This window comes from Hyaena hyaena, unplaced genomic scaffold, assembly GCF_003009895.1.
Source record: "Hyaena hyaena isolate Hyena2069 unplaced genomic scaffold, ASM300989v1 scaffold_971, whole genome shotgun sequence".
NCBI classification, from domain to species: domain Eukaryota; kingdom Metazoa; phylum Chordata; class Mammalia; order Carnivora; family Hyaenidae; genus Hyaena; species Hyaena hyaena.
Window position 1 is genome coordinate 1 of NW_024081604.1, and position 8,151 is coordinate 8,151.

General features: G+C 44.7%; 1 pseudogene; it reads left to right on the forward strand.

Moving 5' to 3' along the window:
- The first annotated feature begins 102 nt into the window (after positions 1-102).
- LOC120223229 overlaps positions 103-8,151 on the forward strand; it is an 8,828-nt pseudogene continuing 779 nt past the window's right edge.

Genomic DNA, 8,151 nt, shown 5'->3' on the forward strand with positions numbered 1-8,151 from the left:
CTGTGGGGCAGGCCGTGGGTGTGAGGCGGCTCACAGCCCAGAGAGCAGACGGAGCTGCAGCTGAGCACCACCAGGGCCGTCAGGAAGGAGCTGGGCGGCGCCATGGGGGACCTTGCAGGTGCTGGTGGCCTGGCTGGGGTGCGACCCTATATGCCCGGCGGCTCTGGGTCCTCTGAACATCTTCCCTTGTGCGTGTGGCTTAAGTAGGGAGCACACTTGTTTTCAATTTCTGAACGTTTACTTTCTACTTCTGTTTTTGCTTTCCTTCATGCACTTCCTACAAGGGTTTAGAGTAGTATTTCCCAATCATATGTATATTTTTTCATTATTGTCCCTTGCCTCCAGAGCCTTTTTGGTGCTTTTATATTGAATCTTCCAGAAAAGTTAATAACATACAGTATATATATTTATATGTACTGTATTTCTACCTGTGCTTATTCGTACCAAAAAAGAAGTGTGAAGGTTACTCCCTTCGTTATTAACTCAGTGTAAGGTTAAGAATAACTAAAAATTTTAGCTAAGTGTTAAATCTTAAAGTTCTTGTTGCTTAAGTGGGTAACTAAATTTGATAAGTGAGTTATAAGTTTTTACTTTTCTAAATTGAAATAAATAAAGTACATACACCGAGAAATAATTTCTTTAAAAACCTATTAATGTTTTCAATGTTCTTTAATATTTAGAATCATTCTAAATAGCTAACAGCAATTGAAGAATTTAATTATTTACTTAACATTTATCTGTACTGGACTGATTGTAATGTTGCCTCCAGGAGATGGTAATTTTTAACTTCTGCTGCTATATATTCATCAAGTTATTGTCAAAATATGGTTTTTCTGTTTACCCTCAGCTGTAATTCCTGATGTGCTGAATAAGCTTTGTATTTTATTCCCCAAGCCCGCATCACAAGGAGGCTCAAACATAAGCAACGTACACAAGACAACGGATGTCCGGTCCTAAGTAAGACAACCTCTCCCCGTAGGATTTTTAGATGCAGGAAACAATGGAAAACAACTCCTTCCTACACGGCAATGTGTTTCCCTCATTTAGTCGCACTGAGCTTGCAGACATTTTGTGTTTTTTTCCATGAATTCAGTGTTTGTGCTTCTTGTGTGATACCTAAGAAATCCCAATGAGGAAAATAAATACTTAGATCGCTCCAAGATTGGGCTTTGGGTGTCACAGTCCATTGTAATATTTCAGATTGGTTCACAACCTTAAGACCTCATTGTCACACTGTTGGAAGCAATTGTAACAACGATTCCATCGGTGGGAGGATGTTGATAATGGGGGAGACGATGCTTATATAGAGCCAGTGTGTATGTGAAAGTTCTCCATAGCTTGTAGACAACTCTGCTGGGAAGCTAACTGCTCTTTAAGAAAGGTGTGTTTTCTCAAAAAGATATAAAAGCCTAGGAAACTGCCTCATTACACTATTGTAATAGATTTTTCCAGGAAAGAGCCTTTTTGACTCTGGAGAAACATTGCTGGCCCAGGGACAGACTTCTGCATGGAACGCAAGCTAGGTCTTCACTCTTCGTCACTGTCTTTATCAATTTGGCCAGTAGGTGGCACTCTTCCTTTGTAAACCTTTTAACAGGTTACAGAGTAAAATATGATCCTGTTTTCTTTTTCCCTTTTCCCTATGACTATTGCTACATCATTGTTGCAGGGGCATTCCCTCATGTCCAAAACTAGTCACCAGGAGAAAAAAAGAAACCAAAGCTTCTCTTAGGAGAGTTCTAAAAAACCTAGAACTTTCATACACCTCTCACTTTCACTTGGTGGCTTTGTTCTTGGAAATGAAATTGGCAGGCAGAAACCACAAAAGAAAAGGAAGCAGCTGTTGAATGGGTGGGACAGGTTAATTATGAGTGAATGTGGTGAGCAGAGCTTCCTGGGGTTTTCTACCCTGGGAAGAAAGGAAACGTATGATATGGGAGTGAATAAATGGGGTCCAAGGCAGCAGGTGGAAGGGGGAATGTGTTAGGTTTTATATATATATATAATACAACTGAAAGTGTACAGTTGTCCCCAATTCTGTTTTTTTTTAGACTATCAGCATTTTTTTAGTCAGTAACAGAGACGAGGAGGTCACTATCCCCTTATATATATGAAAAAATAAGAAAGTATTCACCATGATTTTTAAGCCCCCATTCACTGGAAGATACTGTTTTATGTGCTTTTATTTTATTAATTTATTTTAAAAAATTTTAAATGTTTATTTATTATCTTGAGAGACAGAGAGAGAGAGCAAACATAGGAGGGGCAGAGAGAAAGGGAGACACAGAATCCGAAGCAGGCTCCAGGCTCTGAGCCTTCAGCACAGAGCCCAATGTGGGACTCACACCCAAGAACCGAGAGATCATGACCTGAGCTGAAGTCAGACACTTAATTGACGGAGCCATTCAGGCGCCCGTTGATGTCTCTCCATTCTAATAATTGGTTTAGAATCGTGGGGATACAGGAAAGCAATAATCAGTCTCTTTTGTGGGCTGAACCTCACGTTTCCTTACCTAATTGTGTGTGTGTGTGTGTGTGTGTGTGTGTGTGTGTGTGTGTGTGTATGTTTACACATTGGTATACCTGGGGACGCCTGGGTGGCTGAGTCGGTTAAGCGTCTAACTTCGGCTCAGATCAGATCTCACGGTTTGTGGGTTCGAGCCCCGCTTCAGGCTCTGTGCTGACAGCTCAGAGCCTGGAGCCTGTTTCGGATTCTGTGTCTCCCTCTCTCTGTGCCCCTCTCCCACTCATGCTCTGTCTCTCTCTGTCTCAAAAATAAATAAACTATAAAAAAAATAGTGACATTAAACATTGGTATACCTGGACACCCCTGAATATAGTAACACAACCAAGATGATCCCAACTGTATACAAATAACAAGGGGAGAAAATGGAACCAAAGCCCCAGGATTTAATAAAATGCAAGTTAAAGTAGGCAAAATTATCCATCTAAAGTGCTTTGCTGCCCAAGGCAACTGAACCAGAGAAAGCACACTCCAATATAGAATTCTAGGCATATATTACAGTTACAGAGCAGTCACAAGGGGCTCTTGAGTTCGGGGAAGGGGATAAAACCAGGGAAACCAAGCCCCTCCCAACCATCAAGGCTAGCAGATGCCACCGCTCTTCATGGCCACTGGATTGCCCTTGATGGTGCTTACTGTGCTCTGGCAACAGCTTTTGCTATGTCAGGTAGATGTGTGGCATGTCCATATATGATATATATATCATATACATATTATATATGGTATACATATATATATCCACACACACACGACCATATAAGTGGCATATAAAAAGTACAGGTGAATGTATATGTACGTGTGTGTATGAGAGATATTCAAAGGTTGTAGGTGGAAAGTAGGAAAGACCATCAAAGTGGGGAGGGACATATCACCACGCTCAATCAGTCTCTCTTTACTCCAGTTTTACCCCATATCTTAGGTGAGTTTCCTTTTCCTCTTTACAGAGATAGGCTTGGACCTCACCACATTCTTAGCTTTGGGAGGTCTGAAAATCTCCCAACAGTTTTGAGTAATTCCCAGAATTTTAGAAGTAGAATACACAGAAATTATAATCATCTTCAGCACAAAAGAATTTTTATAACTGAATGCACTCTGAAACTGGCCCCCAAGGTCATAGAAGACTTGGCCCAGGACCTAGCGCCTGCTTGGTATTGCTTTCCAGTGACTTCCTGTTACTACTCCAGTTACTACCAGCTCTCCAGGCTCCCCCTGAGAGTAATCACTCTCACTTCTAACAGTCCTGATCATTTTTGCCAAGCACAATTATTTATACTTTTGCGTGTATTTAGTCATTTCATCCCAACAATAATCCAGAGGAAAAAACCACTATTATTGTCTCCATAGTGAAGATGAGGAAACTAGGAAGCATAGTGATAATATTATTTGTCAAGGTCATGCTGCTTTCAAATAGCAAAGGTGAGATCCTGCCCATGGACTCCGACTACAGGATCACATTCTTTAACCAACAAACAATGCTGTGAAAAATAATCACAGCAAGCTGAAAACACAGGACAATTCAATACAATTAGATGTGTTGAAGACTGTAAGAGAGTGAGTATCTCAATAATAACCAACAACTTGTATCTAAATCTGATATTCTATATCTTGCAAATAGAAAGTATTTTTGTAGGGGCGCCTGGGTGGCTTAGTCGGTTAAGCGTCCGACTTTCGCTTAGGTCATGATCTCACGGTTCGTGGGTTCCAGCCCCGCGTCGGGCTCTGTGCTGACTGACAGCTCAAAGCCTGGAGCCTGTTTCAGAGTCTGTATCTCCCTCTCTCTCTGACCCTCCCCTGCTCACTCTGTCTCTCTCTCTCCTAGAAATAAAAATATTAAAAAAAAAAAGAAAGTATTTTTGTAATCAAATGGTTGTTGTTTAAAAAAATACTCTTCGAAAATCCTTTATAACCTTCCTTGAACCATAAACAATTCACATTGTATCTTTTAAACATTTGTATATTATTCTCTCAAATCAACTATATATTGTGTGTGTTGGTGTTATTCTTTCTATTTTTATTATTACCACAATTATTCTCTTCACATATATTGTTCAGTTCCTCTAATAGTAGCCACTGGGCTAGACACCAAGGATTCGTGGTCTCATAAGATATTTTCTTGCCCCCGAGCTACCTGCACACTCCTGAGGAGCTCTTCTAGGAGAAATGGGACAGATCTTCAAAGACTCCTCTATCCATGGTGGTCAGGAGCTCGAATGTAGTCACGCTTACTTAGCCTCTAGACAGGACACATTAGCAGACAAAAAGTGGACCTGGTGCAATGCTGAAGTTCTTCAACACTAAATTTTGGAAGGCCTTAATGAAATCCAGCCCACTATCCCAGGCTCTGAGGTCAATGAATGGAGATGAGTAGTTCAAGGTCAATATGCCAAAATTAATTAGAGGCGTCCCACGGTGGTGCAGACTTTCCATCCCCAGGGCCTTGGGGTCAACCTGAGAGGGGACGTGGGGGATGGGAGGCCTGGGCACCCAGGCGCTCACGGATGGGCTGTGAGAGATCACCATGAGGCATCAGCTGGAAGCCACCAAGGTGTCCCAGCCTCAGGGGCCAGAATGTGAACCCAGCCCCGCCCCCAGCCTCCCTGCCAGCTGATTCCTGCCCTGCATTCTTCAAGGCTCTCAGACATCCGGTCCCACTAGCAACACACTAAATACAGGGACCCTGCCCTCACATCCACACCAGAGAACCCAAGAGTGGAATTATCGGCCACGTAGAATGCTCAGGCAAGGCCGAGAACCACTGTTCTGCCAGAGGCGGTTAGCGCCACGGGGTTCTGGGTGCTAGTTTTCTTGTGAGCACGTTGGTGACTCCGCCCTTCCTCTCCTTAGAGCTCATCACATGCCCAGTAAATGAAAGCAAAATCGGGCGGCTGGTCTTGCAGGGTTGAGGGCCCTCCTTGCACCCAGAAGCAAGGCATAACGCGGTTCTTGTCTGAGCCTTTGGCAGAGCAGCCACCTTCAGGCCCCTGTATACTCCAGTGCGGCTCTTCAGTCTTCCCTCTGCCATGGCCCCCAGGCCCCGCATTTGTTGCCCCGGATTTTGCTAACTGACACTTTGCTTCTCTGTCAGCGAAAAAAGGTCACTTCCCGTTTTCATTTTAATTTTCGTGACGTTCGGACCTATGTTTGTTTTCCTTTTGCCCCCACAACTGTCGAGTTTTGCTTTCTAGGAAGGTTGAGATGAGAAACAAAAAAGTCTGAAGTCTTGAAAAGTATAGAGAAAAACAGTGCGATCCATTTCCTTGCTTTTACTTCCCTTTGTGTTAACCTCAGGAGGGCGTAGAACATCCTGGACAAGCAGGAAGACAAACCTTGCCCATAAGCCCGTCCCCGAAAAGAAAGGTATAACCACTTTAAATGAAAAGTCACAAATGAGTAAAGACAAGAAGGCTGTTTCTCCCTGACTTAATAGTCGATCCGTAACCACCCTCCCCCCCCACCCTTCCCCACCCCCCCGCATTCTGACCACGAGAGATGAACACCATAAGAGACACCATAGAATCATGCAGACTGAAGGACAATTCAAGTTCACTATTTTCGGTAATATTAGCTTCTACCAGGAGATGGCACCATTGAGCATAATACGTGATTTCAGTCTAGGACTGAACACTAAAAAGGACAGTGGCATAGTCAACAGTCCGTGCTTACTAAAGGTGAGATTGTAAGCAGAAAGAGTGAGGAGTGCCCGGATAAAGAAAAGACAAAATCTAGCTTTCAGGACACAACAGAACTCAGTCTAGGCCGCAGCTACTCTCGAGATCTGGACTCCCTGGCTCTACTTGCCCCCAGCACACTTCCAGGGAGGTGTCAGAATGGCAAAGAAATGCAAACACCTCAGTAGTTAAAGGACTTTAAGGGAACAAAGGGAGTGCAGACATAGCCTCTGCCAGGTGCGGAAATAACCATATCAGAGGACAGAATCCGGGGTAGAACTCCTAGTGCTGTCTTAAAAGCAAGCAAGGCCCTGTTTTCCTTGCCGTCATAAGGAGTCCAAGCCCCCATCAAGTTTATACCGGCTCTCTGAGCTTGCCTGTAGCCCCCTCCCCCGTTCTGACCTCTGCCTCTGCTTCATGACAATGTTAAAGTGCCCACCCCAGGAGGGGCGCAAGCTTCGTTAACATGACACAGGCTGCCTGCAAAGGTAGGTCTCCTAAGCAGCCCCTCTTGAGACGTGACGTCACAGCTCCCCTAAACAGTCACCATGACCCTTAAATGAAAAGCACCCGCTACACCTACCGGGGGAGTCGTGGCTTTGGAAGGGTTTCTCCCTATTTACTGCAAATAAAGATTCCTTTCTGTGACACCTCCACCAGGTGTTGTCTCCCTGCAACTCACCGAGGAGCCGACCCCCCCTTAGCTGGGTTACAAAAGAATGACAGTTGGGTCATTCTCCTACTTCCTTGGACAAAACAAACTTTTGCCTTCAGCATCTGAGGGCTGCTGACACTGTGATACCTGCTCAGGAAAGGAGGGGCACCCTGAGAAGTTAGCTCCCTCAAGCAAACACTCCAGGGACAAGGGCAAGGACCTTGGGGCATTAAGTGTTTTGCTAACAAAGAAACTGGCCCTTCACAGCAGGGGATTCTAAGGTCCTGAGGACACTATGGAGGCTGTCCTGGGGGGTGAGGCCAGGAGAGATTGGGTTGAGGACACTCAGTCACTCCAGAGGAAAACTGTGACAGGAGGTGATAACTACCTTGTCAGTGAAGTGTTGCTGGGAGAAGATTAATTTGGGATTAGAATCATCATAGTACAAGCACCTAAAAAGAACCAGGCTCCCTGCTAGGAGGACCAGGACAGCCAGAGGAGAACTATAGGCCCCTAAGTAAAAAACCTGTGGACAAAAAGATATCTGTTAGTCCTGACTTCGTGGGTCAGTGAAGCATAATCTACCTGACTGAGTTCCAGAAGGAAGAGAAACATCAGAGAAGTTTATTTGTTAATAACCTTCAACCTCTGCTGTCATCCAGACAGTAAACAAAACCCAGTCCTTGCTTCTAAAGAGCTTAAAGGCCAAGATGGTCCGGTGAATCCCGAAACAAACAGAAACCCTTAGGGCTGAAGGAGATTGCCTTCCTGTGTAGAGTGAGGAGATAAAAAGGATCTGAAATGTTGTTCCTGGACAGTTAAGACCAAAAACGTGTGTGTGTGTGTGTGTGTGTGTGTGTGTGCGCGCGCGCGCGTGGGCGTTTACATGCCTACATCTCTCCAGTCTTTAGGACAAAGATGTTTCTCATTTGACTGGTAAGTATCCCCTGGGATGGGCACATGGGAAGTTTCCTGGGAAAGTAAGCTTCTACTGTACAGTTAACCACTTAGAAAGATGGCAACTTCTTAGACAACATGGAGAACATGTCAATGAAAACCAAAAAAGGGAAGCAAAAGTGGAGAGGAATGCTCAGAAAATGAAGATGTCTGTGTCCCCTGTTTAAAAGCCATGCCTCGGGGCGCCTGGGTGGCTTAGTCGGTTAAGCGTCCGACTTTCACTTAGGTCATGATCTCGCGGTTCGTGGGTTCTGGCCCCACGTCGGGCTCTGTGCTGACTGCCAGCTCGGAGCCTGGAGCCTGCTTCAGAGTCTGTATCTCCCTCTCTCTCTGACCCTCCCCTGCTC